General features: G+C 35.5%; 1 long non-coding RNA gene across 1 annotated transcript; it reads right to left on the bottom strand.

The window, feature by feature from the left end:
- Window positions 1–253: 253 nt before the first annotated feature.
- LOC125755222 (uncharacterized) lies at window positions 254–10,550 on the bottom strand. Its single transcript, XR_007411100.1, has 3 exons — window positions 10,420–10,550; window positions 3,087–3,198; window positions 254–1,850 (listed from the first exon to the last, which is right to left on the bottom strand). It is a non-coding gene; the product is annotated as an uncharacterized LOC125755222 (long non-coding RNA).
- Window positions 10,551–16,362: the final 5,812 nt, after the last annotated feature.

Genomic DNA, 16,362 nt, shown 5'->3' with positions numbered 1-16,362 from the left:
TACGATTGTATAAATGCTCCTGTCTTTTAATTTATCTGTTTTTTTTCTATGAATCTATCCTAAGAAAATAGTCCAAAAAATAGAGAAATGTTTATTCATTACAGTATTTACTACACATTTTATGTAGTGAAAAGCTATTGGATATGATCTAAATGACCACTATTAAGATGTTTAAATTATGGTTTAAACATGAAAGAAAAATGTTGTCATTTAAAATGATGCTTTAGCAGACCTTAATTAAAGTGGAAATTCTATGACAAAATATTTTAAAATTCAAAATAAAAGTCCATTTTACCATTTTATTTCAACCATGTAAAGATGTGTGTTGATAAAAGTCTGAATGTAAACCTGTCAAAATACAATCGTTTCGAATATGGGAATGAAGACCTTATATTTGATGGACTTTCCAGTTTCTCTATGATGTATACATGTCATATTTACGGTCAGGAAAAAAAGTTGAAGGAAATTTTTAAATAATTTATCTCTCTTAAAAACAGCAATATTGGGATCCCTGGGTGGCGCAGCGGTTTGGCGCCTGCCTTTGGCCCAGGGCGCAATCCTGGAGACCCGGGATCCAATCCCACATCGGGCTCCCGGTGCATGGAGCCTGCTTCTCCCTCTGCCTGTGTCTCTGCCCCCCTCTCTCTCTCTCTCTGTGACTATCATAAATAAATAAAATTTAAAAAAAAAACAGCAATATTATCTGGAGGAATGATGAACAAACAAAACACTACCCAATATCAGAAACTGGAATCACTATTGACAATCCACAGCACCTGTGCCCTACTGGCCTGTAAATGTCTCCCAGCTTCTTCTCTGCCACTTATGACATGTTTCTTTACAATGTTGGAATGTTTCCATAGTTAGAAAAGCAGAAATTACAATATCAAGAAGGAAATTTGCAGATGCTTCTGTTACTATCCAAAGTAGTTATTTATTTACAAATTTTGGACTAACTAGATACTAGGTACTGTGTGTGTTAGGGGCTGGGGAAATCAGATAGGATGAGTAATGCAGTTTACAGTCTACTGGTAGAGCTACATGTGAAGCAAATAATATTTAACCTGAAGCTAGAAGGATTAGTGAGTGTGAACAAAGCCAAACTGAGGTCTAAGTCAGGCATGGGGCAGTATATGCAACAGCCCTGGACGCAAGAAGGTAAGAACCAACTGTTCTCCAGTATCCAATCTCCCTTTTCTTGCCTAGTCATAGAGGATTCTGCTGCTCAGCTCCTTTGTAGCCGGGCAGGGCGATGTGATTAATTCTGTCCACTAAAATGGGAGCAGAAAAGACATCCAGCAATCTCTCTTGTCCTCTGACCTTTAACTGAAGAGGTCCTGGAGGCGCCTGGGTGGCTCAGTTGGTTCAATGTCTGACTCTTGATTTCGGCTCAGATCATGATCTCAGGACAGTGAGATGAGTCTGAGTCGGGCTCCATTCTCAGCAGGGAATCCGCTTGAGAGTCTCTCTCTCCCTCTCCTTCTGCCCCTCCCCACCACTCATGAATACACGCATGCCTGCTCTCTCTCTCTCTCTCTCAAATAATAAATAAATAAATCTTTAAGAGGCCCTGTGTTCCAGGTTACAGGATCATGCCTCCATCACTGAATAACCACATGGAGAGCAGTAGTCCTGGAGAGTTGCTTGGACCCACAGCAGATTTTGCATTGATAAGAAATAATTATTGTGCTCAGCTGCAGAGAGTGTGGAGTTTTTTATTTCTTGGATAATTTACTGATCTTGTCTTAAACAGAGACTTACTTTCTTTCTTTCTTTCTTCTTTCTTTCTTTCTTTCTTTCTTTCTTTCTTTCTTTCTTTCTTTATTTCTTCCCTTCTTTCTTTCTTTTAACTAAAAGAGGCACACAGAGAGAAATTATCAGAATGTAGGGCTTGATCTCTCAACCCTGAGATCATGACCTGAGCCAAAATCAAGAGTTGGGCATTTTAACGACTGAGCCAACCAGGTGCTCCTTAAACAGGGATTTTAAAGATCAAAATAGTATGATTGAATCAACTGGAAGGGATGTACATTTGGAAATAAGTGTTAATTGCCATTGTCAGCTATGGCTGACATGGTTATTGCATGGTCCCGGTAGGGATGCATTCCCCAGCATTATCAGCTGGTACTCACTCTTCCCTTCTCAATTCGCCCCATGACCTGTCTCTGGAACATTTTTTTTCCCAGCCCCATTTGTTTAATTTCTGGTCAGACCTCTCTTGTTGCAGTTTTCTTTATAGTATACTTCATAATAGACTACCACTAATCCCTGACAGCTCTATCTTTGAAGTCTCCTCTAGTCAATGTAAAACTCAAATTTTAATACCTGGTATGAAGTTTCTTTGCTTCACTTTTCTAGAACACTGTTCTCAAGTCTATTTGCCAAGTACAAAATAAATAACTTAAAGAGAAGCTACAGGAAAGACTACCATGTTGCAACATAGTCAACTCAACTCAGAATAGTATAGTGGAGAGGTGCCTGGCAGCTCAGCCAGTAAAGCATGCAACTCTTGATCTCAGAGTTGTAAGTTCAAGTCCTATGTTGGGTGTAGAGATTACTTAAAAATAAAAAATCTTTAACAAAAAGAGTAGTACAGTGGAGAATATCTATAGCATGCTACAAAAATGTGCCTTGCCATGAGTGCAGATTACAGTCTGCTGAGTTAGTTTTCATTGTTTAAATATATAATAATAGTTAACATTACACAGAGCTTACCATGTGTTAATAGATTAGAACAGAACAACCACCTCCATCAATCATGCAAAATTGAGAACTTTAAGAACTATGTCCAATTTCAACTTTAAAATGTCTTAGGACTCACATAGCAATTCCTTTTTCATTAAGAACTTCATGGCACTTACATCAACCACTTCAAGAAATTAACCAATCTGAAGACTGTTCCCATTTAAGATATCCTGAAGCCAAACAGTGAACAATAAAAAACTGTACAGTCATTTCCTCCAACAAGATGTCATTTCAGAATTGAAATGTTCTCCCTTGTTTCTATAATTCATAGAGTTTTTTCATTTATACTGTAACTGGTTTCTTTATTTAAAGAGGAGCTTCACACAGTTTGGAGGACTTACCAAGTTTCAGCTCTGACTTTCCTGCCACGGCCCAGGACCACCAAGCTAGACATCTTCTGTATGCATCCTCATGGCCTTGCTGGTCTCTTCTGCTTGAGGTTCCTGGGCTCTGCTGGAGAGATGAATTATTTGGTGGATCTAAAATATTATTTCATTGCAGCTTCCAAAACTTAAAAAATATTTTTTCCTGAGAAAATAATATTTTATTCATTTATGTCTTGAACTTTCTGATGAGATCTGTGCTACAAAGAAATTTTGGTGAACAAAAATTCTTGGTGATAATGTGTTCCCTCTCTTCAACTCGATTGTGTTATATCTTCTCATAAGCATTATTCATTGATTAAAGGGAAGACAATATAGAATGATAAACAAAGTCTAAGTCTATGACAAAAACTGGCACCATGGTCTTCTGCTTATGGCCAAGATGGAGTAACAGATACCAGATTCACTCTTGCCTGAAACAACCAAAACAAATAGACAAAATATTTGAGAGAAACAAATTTCAGGATCCTGGCATCAGGTGAAAAACACCAATACCAATGGCTGAGAAATGAGGAAGAAATCAGGTGAATCCTATGATTTCCTTAGCTTATGGCCTTAAGGAATTTCCAGACTATACCACAGAAAAAAAACCCAGAAACTCAAAGCCGACTCCCTGCATTGAGGAGATAGAGTCTCAGGAAAACAAGGTGGCTAGAGTTCACAGGGCAGAGTACTAGAGATTGCTGCCAGGAAAGAACTACCCAAAAGGATTAAAACTAACAATAGTTGGTGCTCACCCAGGACTGGGAATAGTGCCTGTTCCCACTAGCAAGACTGAAATACTTCATAATTCACAAGCCATTTGGTAAAGCATCTTGCTTCAGTAGTGTGGAATAATTAACCCTAGACTAAACACCGCACTAGGACTGCTGAACACATCTTCAAAGCAATTTATGAAAGAATCAAACTTTTTTTGGTAACTTAACTATATCCCAAAACAATGCTTGAGAATATTTTTACTGATATAAAAATATCCAGCACAGAATGGGAAAAAATCTGCAATGTCCAGCATCCCATAAAAGGTTATGAGGCATGCAAAGAAACAAAATACAACCCTTAATGAGGCAGACAGTCAATCAATTGAAAACAAACAAGATGTTAAAATTAGCAGACAAGGACATTAGAACAGTTATGTTTTCCATATGATCAAAAATTAAGTACAGATATGGATGACATAGAAAAGACCTAAAAAAAAAAAAAAAGAAAGAAAAAGAAAAGACCTAAATCAAACTTTTAGTGACAAAAATTTAGTGATGAGATGAGAAATAAATCAAGTGGAATTAAGAGTTAGAAAAAAAGTAATCAATAAGATGTTTCACAACACTGTGAATATACTTAGCACTATTGAGCTATATACTTAAAAATAGTTAAGATGGTAAATTTTATGTGACATGCTTTTTTAGCACAGTAAAAATTATCTTAAAGAGTTAATTAGAAATTGCAGAACAGAAATGCTTGAAGACACAGCAATAGAAACTATCCAAAATAAAGCAAAGAAAGAGAAAAAAGAGTATCAGTGAGCTGTGGACAACTTGAAGATACCATATCTGTACATATGTAATAAAAGTCTCTGTTTGGTTTGAGGGTGACAGAAAGAAGTTTGAAGAAATAATGGCCAGTAATTTTCCAAATTAAATGAGAACTATATATCTGCATATCTAAGTTCAATGAATCCAAGACACAAGATTTAGGAAAAAAGATACACCAAAGCATATCATAATTGACTTTTTCTAAACCAGTGATAGAAAATTATAAAAGCAGGGAAAAACAGAAAAACCTGTCAAATACAGAGAAAAAGAGGAATGATGGCAGATTTCTCATAGGAAACAATACAAAGAGAAGACAATGAGGCAATATCTTTAATGTATTGTCCAAAAAAAAAGAAGAAGATGAAGAAGAAAAGAAAGAAACAGAAAACCTGTCCACCTAGAACTCTACACTAAGCAAAATATCTTTTAAGAAATTAGGTAAAATAAAGACTTACAGATGTACAAAAGCTGAAAAAAAATTCATCACCCACAGACCTGCTATATAAGAAATGTTAAAGGAAAATTTTCAGGCAAAGTAAGAGGACAAAAAGGAAAATGGAAGAACTGGAACAAATAGAAAACAAATGTCAAAATGATAGACTTAACTAGATTAATAATCACATTAACTGTAATTGTCAAAACATCCCAGTTAAAAGGTAGAGACTGTCAAATCAGATTTTCAAAAAAAATGTAAGAGCCACCTATATGCTGCATGTAAGCACTGCATAGAAAAGGATAGAAAAAGATATACCGTACTAACCCTAATTAAAAGAAAGTTGGAGGGACTATATTAGTATTGGGCACAATAGAATTCAAGCAGAGTACTATCAGGATTTTTTTTAAAGGTTATTTCATAAGGAAAAAGGGGTTAGTCCATCAAGAAGGCATTAAAAAATCTAAATATTTATATAACTGATAACAAGATAGGTGAAGCAGAAACTGATAGAATTACAGAAGTGGACTGTTTAGAATTACTAGTGGACTAGTCCACCACAGTTGGAGATTTCAATATTCTTCTCTTAAAAAAAATAGAAAATCTGTAGTCATAGAAGAATTAACAACATAATCTATCAACTTGACTTAATAGGATATTTATACAACACTCCAATTAACAAAAGCAGAACATGCCTTCTTTTTAAGTGCACATGAAACACTGACCAAGATAGACCATATTCTGGGCTATGAAAAAGTGTCTCAATACATTTTAAAAATTCAAGCTATACAAAGGATGATCTCTGACCATAATATAATTATTAGAAATTTTTTTTAATTATTAGAAATTAATGACTGGAAGATCTCTAGAAAATTTCAAATATTTGGAAACTAAAATGACACACTTCTAAATAATCCATTAAACAAATGATAAATCAATAAGAAAATTAGTATTTTAAACTGAGTAAAAATCAAAAGAAACTACTTCCAAATTTCTGAGATGTGTTTAAAATAGTACTTAGGGGAAATTTATAGAATTAGAAAGTGAAACCCAAGTAACAGAGAGAAACAATAGATCAGATCAGAGAGCAATGAAATAGAAACACAAATCTAGCTGAGAAAATAAATGAAACAAAAAGCTGGTTCTTTGAGAAGATCAATAAAATTAGAAAATCTCTAGCCAGACTAATCAGTAAAAAAAGAAAAGAGTAAAAAATTACCAATATCCACAAAGAGATGTAATAACAGTCTAGATTCTACAAATATTAAAAGGACAATAATGTAATATTATGAAAAACCTTATGCCAATAAATTTGACAACTTAAAATAAATGGAAAAAATTCCTTGAAATACACAAACTTCAGAAAAAAATAGGTAACCTGAATAGGTTTATATCTCTCAAAGAAATTGAATTTGGAGCTAAAAACTTTCCCACAGAGACAATTTAGGCCTTGGTATTTTTACCAGAAAAATTTACCAGACATCTAAGAAAGAAACAATAGCAATCACACACAAAATACTGCAGAAGGCTGATGAAGAAGAAGGAGTACTTCCCAACTCAGTCAACAAAGTAAGCATTATCTTAAAAAAAAGACTACAAGAAAAGAACACTACAGAGCAATACCTCTGATGACGTAGACATAAAATTACTCAACAAGCATTTTAGCAAATTGAATTCAAAAATATGTTAAAATGTTACCATAACCAAGGGGGATAATTGTGGGAATTATCCTACAAATGCAGCAATGTTTATCATTCAAAAATCAATTAATGTAATTCACCACATCAACAAACTAAAAAGAAAAAATACACATGATAATTTAATTAAATGCAGAAAAAGCATTTAACAAAACCTGACTCTCAGTCCTAATAAAAGTTCACAGCAAGGGAACTTTTTCAACCTAATAAAGGGAAAAAGGACATTTGTGAAAAACCTACAGCTAATTTCATTCTTAGTAATGAAAAACAAATGTTTTTCCCCTATGATCAGAAATAAGACAAAGATGTCTACCCTCTCCACTTAAACTATCATTTTACTAGAGATTCTAGCCAGTGCAAAAGGCAAAAAGAAAAAAATAAATAAATGAAAGGTATCCAAATTGAAGAGGCAGAAGTAAAAGTCTATTTACAGATGACATGATTGTCTGTAGAAAATCTTATGGAATCAATTAAAAGCTACTAGAACTAACAAGTGGATTCAGCATGCAAGAAAAATATACAGAAATCTGTTGAAGTTCTCTACACTGGTAATAATCAGAAATTTTAAAAAACAATGCCACTAACAAACAACAGCATCAAAATGTGAAATAGGGAGAAGTCTAACATAGGATATGAGAAACTTATACAATGAAAACCGCAAAACATGCTGTGAGATGTAATAGAACTCCTAGAAACATCAAGTGATAAGACCATGTTCCTGGATTGGGAAAACTCAATATTGCTAAGATGTTAATTCCCCTCAAATTGATCTATAGATTCAATATAATCCGTATTCAAAACCCCAGCAGACATTCTTGTGGAAATGGCCACATTTATTTCATTACAAAATGTAAAGGACGTACAAGGAACTGGAATAGCCAAAACAAATTTGAAAAAAGCACAAAGTTGGAGGACTCTCACAACCATATTTCAAGACCTAATACAAAGCTACAGTAATCAAATGGTATGTGTTTAGCATAATGACAGACAAATGCATTAACAGAACAGAAGAGTCCAGAATAGAGACCAACAGGCACATGGATAACTGATGTTCAACATAGGTGCAGAGGAGACAAAATAATCATTTCAACAAATACACTGAAATAATTGGATAGCAATGTGCAAAATTATGGACTTCAAACCACACATTTCACTATGTATACTAATTAACTCAAATGAGATCATAAATCTAAATCTTACAACCCTGTGACTTCTTTTTTTTTTTTTTAAGATTTTATTTATTTATTCATGAGAGACACACAGAGAGAGATAGAGGCAAGACACAGGCAGAGGGAGAAGCAGGCTCCATGCAGGGAGCCCGACGTGGGACTCGATCCCAGGACACCAGGATCAGCCCTGGGCCAGAGGCAGACGTTAAACCACTGAGCCACCCAGGGATCCCCTATAGCCCTGTGACTTCTAGAAGAAAACAGAGCAATATCTTTGTAATCTTCGGTTTAGGCAAGATTTCTTAAATATAACCCCAAAAGTAAAATACGCTTTTTAAAAGAGTTAAAAAATTATGTTATTTGACAGACACTACGAGAATAAGAAGAGAAGCCACAGACTAGGAGAAAATATTTACAAATCATATGTCTGAAAAAACACATGTGTTTAGATCATATAAAGACCTTCTATAATTACCTAATTTAAAAAATGGGCTAAAGACTTGATTGAACAAATTCTTTACCAAAGAAAATACACAGATGGTAAATAAGGCCAAAAGATGTTCAATATCATTAGTCATTAGAGAAATGCAAATTAAAGCCGCAATGAGACTCTACCACATACTTAATAAAATGGCTAAAATTAAAAACGTTGACCATGAGTGTTGGTGAGGTTATAAAGGAGTTAAAACTCCAGATATTGGGCAGCCTGGATGGCTCAGCGGTTTAGTGCCGACTTCAGCCCCAGGCCGTGATCCTGGGGACCAGAGATCAAGTCCCACGTCGGGCTCCCTGCATGGAGCCTGCTTCTCCCTCTGCCTGTGTCTCTGCCTCCCTCTCTCTCTCTCTCATGAATAAATAAATAAAATCTTAAAAAAAAAAACTTCCCAGATATTGCTGATAAAAATGTAAAATGATGTAAAATTGTACAACCATTTTAAAAAACAGCTTGATAGTTTCTTAAAAACTAAATGTATACCTACCATACGATGCAGTTATTCTACACCTAAATATTTACTCAAAGGAAAATAAAGCATATGTGCACATGAAGTCTTGCATACGAATGTGCACAGAAGTTTATTTTTGCTGTTGCAAACAGCAAAAACCTGGAAAACACTCCCATGTCCATGGAGAGGTGAATGGATAAATAATTTGTGGTATACCATATAAAGGGATACACATCAAAAATAAAAACTGTGACATATACAACAACATGGATGGATGGATGGATGGATGGATGGATGGATCTCAAAATAATTATGGTCGGTGACGGAAGCCAGAGTGTAAAGAATACATACTATACGCCATTTATGTAAATGTTTAGCCAACAATGACTCATCTATAATAATCTATAATCTATAATAATCTATTCAATTTATAATAATCTATTACCAAGGGGCATGGGGAATCTTCTGGAAATGATGGATATTTTTATTATCTTGATTGTGGATTAGTTCATTGATTTATATATGTGTCAAAACTTATACATTTTATACTTTAATTATGTGCATTTTATTGTATGACAATTATACCTCAATAAAGCTGTTAATAAAAATCTTGTAAGCTAACATTTCCCATTGAATGAAATTTACTTTGGTCACCATCCAAAAACTTTACAAAGTTTATTCTTCCTCTTTTCTGCATTTACAACCCTGGGAGTTAATCTGAGAGGTAAATCTCCACAATTCTATCTGCTGAAGACCACAGATCATCAAAACTATTGTCAAAGATGGACCACCACTGGCCTAGGGCTTGATGTAGGAGCTATGGAATCAACACATTAAACTTACCATGATAATTTTCCAGATGTAGCTCGAGTTCAAGTTTGCACATCTGCCAAGCCCCTACTGTTCCTTATATGCAGTATCACTGTCACTCATATTCTTGCACATGTCTCACAAAATGACACTATTTCATCAATGATAATTTGGAATCACAGTGATCGCTTTGGGTGAACTCTAGTATTTCCTAAAATTGTCCATCTTAGACTCATCTTAAAGCAAATGTGCAAACACTTACTGTTAAATATACTGTCTTTTTTTTGATTGCCATAGAGAAGCTTCTAAACAAAATTCCAATCCTCTAATAACTTTAATTACAGGGGAAACGCCAAAAGCACATAGCTTAATAGAAACTCTTTTGATCAGTGGCAAAGCCCTACCTTGCCTCAGAGCTATAGCAACCACTGCCAAATTTATGGTGGCTTCTGCTGGCATAGATTCAAGGTCTTCCTTGGAACTGATGCTATACAATTTGGCACTTAACTGAAAATACACATTTCCAGCAAACTGGCTTATATCCTATAAGATAGTCTTGCCTACTCCTTGTTGCTTTGAAACCCTTTCTGGAGCTTCGTGGGTGAAATCTGAAAAGGGCCCCTGTACTCAGAGGGCAGAAAGAACGTGAAGAAAGAGGTGACCTCTCCAGGTTGGTAAGTGGCAGACTTAAAAAGCAAAGGGAACTTACCTACAAAGCTTGTCCTGGGCAGCAAGATGAGGGGATCCGGTCTGTCTGCCAAATCTCAAAAGTTTACAAAGAAGCCCTAAGTGGGTTCAGTCATGTATACCCTGCAGATGTTCTCACACCACAGCACTGTCTCAAGGCTGTGCCCGTGGAGCAGCCTCTGGAAGCAAGAAAGGCAAGTGGAACCCGCATTCCAGGAAGGGTGGGGGGAACTGATCTCCCAGGTTCAGCTCAGGGTCAACTGGTGGTCACATCTTCTCAATGACCTCTCTCAACACTCCTTTATAATTAGTAACCATTGCTTTAACACTTTATACCTTGCTACCCCCCTTCTCAGAAGAAGCTGGAATGCACAAACCGGGAGTTATGTAATCTACGACACCTCATTAAAATTAGGTAAGGGCAAGTGTGGGCAAGGTTTGGGGGAAGAAAAGTAAGTTGAATGAGTTTACTCTGAAATAGTATTTTTAAAGTCCTGATTTGATTAGGTTTATTCTGAATTGGCAAAATTAAATTTATCATTATCTGGTAGAAGTTAATATTTATGACAGAAATTAATTTTGATTATAAAAAATTCTTAAAGCTTTATTTCATGCACAATTAGGTCACAGACTGATACATTTGCATCCACTGAAACAGCATCCTTTTCTGCTAGGAGGAACCAGGCTCCTGGATTGTTTCATTCAGACAGTAATAGAATAACCCCTACAAGCTCCTAGATAAGGGTTTCAGGCTAGAATTTAAAATAATTCCACTGCAAGGATAAAGGAGGTTATAGAACAAGCGAATTGAAGGCTCTGGGACAGAAATGGGAATCTAACCCAGATTCACATCCAAGTCTATCTGAATCCAAACCCAGGTTTTCTCTCTTTCTGAAAAAGTAGCCCAGGGTTTGAAATCCAAAACACCAGTTTAGTGTCTGAGCATCATGGCCTCTTGTATAAAAGAGGAGATTACCGTGATCTTGAAATATGAGATAGCACCTGAAAATATCTGACCTTAGCACATGTTTAACACCTTTTCTTTAAAATTATATACTCATCTAGCAGAATGTCAGGTGGTATGTGGAGAACCTGAGGAACCAACCAGAGGCTTTCCATACTTAATGATCAGTTTTCCAGTCAAGGAGAACTGTATTCAAACTGGCGAGAAAGAGGCAGCAGGATTTTTGAACGGGCTGTACATGTTTAGGTGGAAGTCAGAGGGAGTCAGAATATTTATACTTGCTTTCTCAGCTCCTGTCTACAGTGTTATTTGTCACATAAATCTTGCAGGGGCTTTGTTCGGACAAGTTCTAAATGCCTACAAAGCTGATGGCCCCACCTTTTGAAGACTATTACTTCACGTACTTCTGTTGGGAGACAACTCTAGAACTTCCCATTAAAAGTATTCCTGGATATGAAATTTACTCATTTTCTTCTGCAGTCTGATTCAATCTCTTTATATATTCACCAGTGTTCAATGATTTCAGTTTGATTTATTCTCATGTTTTACCTTGATTCATGCTTTCAGGCCACTCCATTCACCATCTAGCTTTCCCTGACTCTCCTCAAAAACAAAAACAAAACAACCATCCAAAAAACCTTTCTGACAGTATGTTTCTAAGTAACAGCCTTACCCATATGTTATAGCCTCTAAGATGATAAAATCAATACAAATATTTTTCTTTTGAGACAGATTTCATCATCGCAGCCATGAAAGAAACATAAGATGATTTTTAGTGTTGATTTTTTGAGGATGAAGACGCCTAGGGAAAGGTCTGTTTGTTAGAAGATGAGTCACATTTGGCAAAGGTTTAAATGAAACAGCAAACTTGATAAATCTGTCCAAGGTTTAAGAATATTCAGACACCTTTCTTCTCAAGAAAATCCCCATGGATCTCTTCAAGAACAAAAGCTTCTCTACAATGGCTTCAAATGATTCAGACATAACTTCCTGCATATGCCACCAAAGGGATTTCTTTACTTTTAGTAAGACCATTAGCTGGCTTGCCAAATTCTTCAGCATAACAAAATTATAGGCCGTTTCTCTCTTGGGCATGCTGAAATGGTGAAAATTGCCTGGAGAAAATTGAAACTCTGATAATTGATTTTCTTGCTGTTTTCAAAAGACCTAAACCTTTCTCCGATTAAATTGAAACTTTTCAGGAAGAACACTATCAAGACCATAGGGAATACCACTATATTCTTAGAACAGTTTCACAGCTAAAACCTATACATGACATTTCTTCAGACACAGATTTAGAATTAAATTATTTTTTTAAAATAGAACTCTTCTCGGGATGCCGAAATGTGGCTCAGCAGTTTAGTGCCTGCCTTTGGCCCAGGGCATGGTCCTGGAGTCCCGGATCGAGTCCCACATCGGGCTCCCTGCAAGGGGCCTGCTTCTCCCTCTGACTGTGTCTCTGCCTCTTGCCTCTGCCTCTCTCTCTGTATCTCTCATGAATAAATAAATAAAATCTTAAAAAAAAAAAAACTCTTCTCTTTGGGCTTATGCAGAATCAGCTAATTTAATTCTGCTGTTTGCTTCATCCTTGGAATCTGGGAGTCAAGAATTAAAAATGAGAAAAAAATTGGTAAATAATGGCTGTGACAGAAATACTTACATTTTTTAAATTTTTTTATTTTTTAAGGATTTTATTTATTTATTCATGAGAGACAAAAAGAGAGAAAGAGGCAGAGACACAGGCGGAGGGAGAAGCAGGATCCATGTTGGGAGCCTGATGTGGGACTTGATCCCGGGACTCCAGGATCATGACCTAAGCCAAAGGCAGACGGTCAACCACTGAGCCACCCAGGTATCCCAATGCTTCACATTTTAAACTTGATATTGAAAAATAATCTTTCTCCCCGTTTGTGAACACTTCAGATAGAGACTTTGTTGACAAAATGACAGAAATGTGAGACCTTTAGTTTCCTCATAAAATACATCTCTAAGTGATTGGATAATGTTGTCAATGTGATTAAGTGGTACACATATTTCCAAATTAAGATACTTTGTGGTTGTCCACAAGACACAAATTGAGTTGCACAATACCTATCACGTATCAATGTTAGTTGATACGTGCAAAACATGTTCAACAGTTGAAGGAAACTTTATATGTATATGGAAGTTCTTACCATAGGAACACTTGGTTACCTTTTCCAGAACAGCTGTGTTCCAAAAAATATTCAAGCTAGTAAGAAAATTTCTTTGAATCATTATTTCTTGAAAATGATACACCAATATTTAAAATTTCAACTAACATTTATGTCCTTTATTCCTGAAGACCTAGATCAGAAGAAGGGGTTGAGGAAGAGGCCTATAAGGTCATTGCCATCAAATTCTGGCCAGCCCTGCCCCTGGAACATCCACATTCCTTCTTAAAGTGCATATTTGTTCTTTTTGCCTAGAGCATCCAGTTCCACTTATGGAGGTAGGTAACAGTATCCCAATTTTCCTATGCATGAAAAAACTCATTCCCCCTACATGTGTGTAGGAAGAATCACTCCATTTTACTTCAGATGTGAGGCCTAAGCCAAGCTGCTCATTTTGCCACATACTCCCTGCCCAACCACAGCTACTGGTTAAAGGATGAGATGGGCCCAGTAACCCACAGTGGGACACAGAAAAAGTGTGTGTGCATCTCGAGAATTACGAGGAAGCCACAGAAAGTTATTCTCCCTCTGCAGAATTTAAGAGTAGAATAATATGGATGTGAATCTATTGTGGGCCATAGAGTAGAACCTAAAAATGGACCTTAGTGGTACTGTTGGAGCACAGAATCAAGCAATCTAAAGTAAGCTCCATTTTATCAAAAGAAAGATTAAATGCTAAGTCAGTTCAAACTTTAAATATTTGCAATAAAAAAATCCCAATTGGCATCTGAGCTTCTCCACTATTCAAGAAACAATAGGTGTATTTTATATCTTAATTAAATTATAGTTAGAAACAAATTTTTAATTTGTTAACATTCATTAATCTGAAAGAAAACAAACAACTAAAAGCATAAATAGCTATGTATGTAATATATAAATTATGTAATTTATAAAATTATGTAATTTATAAATTTATAAATTATCAGTTTTATAGGAAAGTTGTGATATATTAAATTCAAATATTTATATATATTTTAAAAAGAAGGATCTTGAATATAGCCAATTGGATCAATAACAAGGATAGATTAGGAACATAGTTCCCATGTTACGGCTTTCACAAGAACATCATGAAAACACAAATTCCAATTCTGACCACCTCTTTTACTGTGATTTTACTCAGCTTTACAGGCCATAACCGTCTCTTCTCCATCTATAGCTCCAACACATTTTCCCATTTAATAGTTTATGAACAAACATTTACAGCTGAGTGGTGATATCTACTCAGTCCCCTCAAAAGGAATGGAAACCCAAAAGGTAATCTTTTGCTTATAGAATCCTCTAGATAATATCTAAGAAGGGTGCCTGGATGGCACAGTCAATTAAGCGTCTAACTCTTGATTTCAGCTCAGGTCATGATCTGGGTTCATGTGATCAAGCCCTGCATTGGGCTCCATGCTCAGCACGGAGTCTGCTTGTGATTCTTTCTCACTCTCTCCTCCCCCCATTCATGCTCATTTTTTTTCTCTCTCTCTCTCATTAATAAATAAATAAATAAATAAATAAATAAATAAATAAATAAATCCTTTAAAAAAAAAAAAAAGAAACTATCTTAAGTGACAAGTCTCAATCCTGGCCAATTCTTTACTCTCAATATCTCAGGGATAGTTTCCTCAGAATGGACTCTGTGGAATTACTCTTCTATGCAAAAGATAATTCTATTGTCACTCCAAATTATAAGTTTTTCCATTTCCTGTTTTGAAAGTGTATTACAAATTTCAGATGCCAGGTCTGGGTTTCTTACTCTTCTGCAAGAGAAAAAAACATGACCATCTCCCCACAAAATACTACTTTATTTTCCCTTCAGTCTCATGAAATATTCAAATTAATATCAGAATCATGTTGGCATTTATTAATAATTTTGAATGGTGTTCTTGGTATAGAAACTAGCCTGAATTCTTTCCCAGCTGGTATCTTACCATTCTGGCAAAATGAGAATAGACAAGAGTAGTAACATTCTGAAAGAGAGTTTTAATTTTAATGTTTTTAAAATTGAGTGCATTTTAGCCCTTCCGATTTATGTGTATGCATGTATGTTGGTGTGTGTGTAAAGGGTATTATTTAGATCTTAGTTAAGTAATGTTTATCTATCCAACCTTCTGAATAGGAAGATGGCCACATGGGCCATCTTCACAATAAGAAGAAAACTCTACCTGTCAGGTCAGTTCATCTGGCAGATAATGGTGTATTTGGCAAATCATTCTTAAACCATAATTTTAACCAAAATCAGATTTAGAACAATGCCCTACTGAACCCAGAAATTCAGGGTGGAAAGTTGAGTAGGAGGCATAGAATAGAATGATTTTTTTCTGTACATTTTGGGGTTCCATTATCATAAGTGATATTTGAAAAAGTATATATCGATATCTACTTACCTCTTTTCTTAATAAACTTTGCTTTTCTCTCAGATTAATTCAGCTCCCAGAAAGCGACATCCACATAGTATCTTACCTCCTCACTGAAAAGCCTTTGTGAAAGCTTAATAGTATGCTTTCAGTGTCAGTCAATGGTCAATACATAAGAATGGTCATTCATAAGAACTTTTTGTATCTTCTATAAAACGATATTTAAAGGTAATGCCACTGTGTTATCAACTGCTCCTTTGTATGGATCCAAGTAAGAAATTCCTCCTGGAATATAATTCCTGCCTGCCATATGATGTTAAGAATACTGTTTTCTTACTGTGTATATATATGTATATATATATATATGTATTTCTTTTATAATATCTAAAGAGACTTCTAGAACCCACTAAGCTTCCTTTTTGGTCTGGTCTACCAGGAAATTAAAAAACATATATTGCTAAGTTTAG

This window comes from Canis lupus, chromosome 1 (assembly GCF_003254725.2).
Source record: "Canis lupus dingo isolate Sandy chromosome 1, ASM325472v2, whole genome shotgun sequence".
NCBI classification, from domain to species: Eukaryota; Metazoa; Chordata; class Mammalia; order Carnivora; family Canidae; genus Canis; species Canis lupus.
Note: the sequence above shows the minus strand (reverse complement) of the source record. Positions and strands in the feature narration are given on the sequence as shown.